Here is a 3,179-nt window from a genome sequence, read left to right on the forward strand (position 1 = left end):
ATCAGATATGAAGGTATGGAAATGAAAGCACAGAGTCAATAGAATAAACATACTCTAACACTATAATACTCAGAATATATCAAGAGAATACACATAATCTGGGTGAGTATTGCCAACTCTGTATAATAATGTAAGCAATTGGGAAAAGTATAATACACATAATACTATAACTAAATAAACATAAATACCATCACCAATAGACAGAATGTTTAATGAAAGCATACCTTGTCCAATAAAGCTCAAACTCTGCCTCTGTATCGGTATGTTTCAACAAACAATTGAATATGTCTAGAAAATCTTTTTGATTTCTTAATCCCTTGATGTGCTTCTTTGAATTCTCACCGATATGCCATATACATAGGCGATGTCTTGAGGTTGGAAAACTTGGGAAATAGCAGCAGCCATGGCAGCGCATTGATCGGTCATTATGCTTTGGGGACTTTTCCCAATTATTGATCTTAAAAATGACCTAAACAACCATACGAACGACTCAATCCTCTCGTTCAACAAAAAACCACATCCAAACATGACGTTCATACAGTGATGGTTCATACCAACGAATGGACCACAAATCATATCATATTTGTTAGTACGATACATCGTATCGTGAACTAACAAATCTCCAAACAATTCATAGTCTCGGATCATTTTCCCATCTCTCTAAAAAAACTGCACAACCTTGACTCATATCTACTTCAAAATCAAAGAAAAAATCTTTTTCACTTGACTGCCTTTGTCTAAATATTTCAATTAATATGTTTGAGTCGGTTCCATCCAAATTGTTCAATACATCAGTGCACAACGAGTTATATGCATCCCTGCTTGTAAAACCAACGAGTGGTGACCCCCCTGATTGTGTTTTAAGAAACCGTAAACCATCAGCCACAGAAACACCGCTCTTCTTCAAATCCTTTAGGTAGGAAAGATGATTTCTAGACACTAATCTATGTGACCGTAGAAGATAACTCTTGGTCGTTGGAACAAACTCATGATTATGAAGCTTCTGGTGCTTTGTCACAGTCCACATCCCATTCCCATCTAAATCAAATTGAACAGATGCACAACGACCTGTCCATACATCAACTTTTAAATAACTTCCCTTTCTTAAAACCCTTTTAAACCCAGACTTTGAACAATTAAACTCCTTCATCTTCAATTGTTTTGTACCAGCACTATATCTTTGCTTACCCCTCCTCACACTAAAACCTAGCCTGAAAGCATAATCATTATAAACCTCATATGCTTCATCAATAGAACTCACTGACACCCCTAACAAATCCTGATCAGCTGCAAAAACACAATGTTTAAGTACCCCTACAATCAATACACAGAATACATGCCTACAATACACATAGTGTATAAAAGGAATACATAGAATATTGGAAATCCAAAATACAAAACACACATCACCTTGTGTTTACATTACAACTAACATGAATACACAAACTCTCTGTCCAAAATACACAGACTGAATTGAAAAAATACACAAAATATTCACAAAAACACACAAAAATCCACCTGACTAACATTCGCTACACAAAACACAATACACCCTATGTTTTACATACAACTACAATGAATACACAGAAACCTGGTCTGAAATACTCACAATTCATTAAAAGAATACACATAATATCCACATAAATACACAAAACTCATCCTCTACCCTTCCAATCGCATAGTTGTATCATAAAACAATCCTAAAACCAATATCATATAATCAAAACACACGAATATTATATACGAATTCAATGATTTTCATAAACACAAACAAAATCACAAAATCAAACATAAAAAACCTGGATTACGATCGTCTGAATTAGCCAATCCAACCGGATCATCGAGTTCTTCAGTCGCAACCACCTCCTGCTGCGATTTGACGTCTTGCATATCCTAATGTCTGAGAATCCAACAGCTACGACTGTATATTTGTTATTTGTGAGTTCACATATCGGAGAAGAAAATCGCCATAACCGCCACAACACAAACAATTCACTGTTTCTTTTTTTTTAATATATAATAGGAAGTTAACGGTGGAAACGGACGTGATTCCCAAAAAAAGGTCCAGTTACTTGCTAATGCATAATACGGCGCCGTTTTAAGCCCTGGTGCACAATGCTACGTCCACCACGGTGCATGGTACTAATTGACTCTCAGATAGAGTTTTGGGTCAAGATTTGGATAAATAAATGTATCCCTTAAATAGGACTTTTAAAACCACAAATAATTATATAAGGCAAAAACTTGTGTGAGACCGTCTCACCATGAGACGGGTCGGATCGGGTCGGGTCAAGATGCAAATGTAACACTTATATGCACAAATGTCATAGTTATATGCTCAAATGTAATACTAATCAGGAATAAAATTTTTGTTACTTATTAGGGTAAATGTAATACTTTTAAAGGAAATACAATACTTTTACATTTCGATTTAAAAGTATTACATTTTTCCTCAAAAGTATTATATTTGCCCTTATAAGTGAGAGGTACTTATCAACATTACTTATTATGAAAAATGTATTACTTTTTCTCTTATAAGTAACAAAAATTGTATTTTTGATTAGTGTTATATTTGAGCATATAAGTGTGAGATTTGTACATATAAGTATGACATTTGCATGGTGCTTTGACCCGACCCGACCCGTCTCATGAATAAGGATCCGTAAGACGGTCTCACACAAGTGTGACCCATTATATAAATATTTTGTATCAAACCATTTAAAATAAAGAGTTTAAAATATTTAATTGTATTCTTCTTTTGACAAAAATTTCTTGTAGGAAGTTAAATTACATATATAATTTTATTGTAAAAACTTAATAAAATAAGAGTTTAGAGAAAATGATTTTAGATAATAAAATTATTAGGTATAAAATAATTTATTTGAACTTTGAAGCAATAATAATTTGTTTTTTGAAAGCATTTGGGTTAAAATATTTAGGATTGAAAAATAAATTTTATTCTCAAAAATATTTTATTGAAATAAAAATTGTTTAAAATATGAGAGGGTTACACCACATACGTGGACAGGAACGTGGAACTTTTTGGAATTAAACCACGTTCCCATCCACGAGCGTGGGCGAGGTCGTGGAGCTTTCTGGAAGTTTTCAACAAATAATCCACGAGTGTGGACAAGAACGTGGACAACCAGACAATAGAAAGCATGGGGAGTGATTTCTTG

The sequence above is a fragment of the Ipomoea triloba genome, chromosome 4 (genome assembly GCF_003576645.1).
Source record: "Ipomoea triloba cultivar NCNSP0323 chromosome 4, ASM357664v1".
Classification (NCBI taxonomy): domain Eukaryota; kingdom Viridiplantae; phylum Streptophyta; class Magnoliopsida; order Solanales; family Convolvulaceae; genus Ipomoea; species Ipomoea triloba.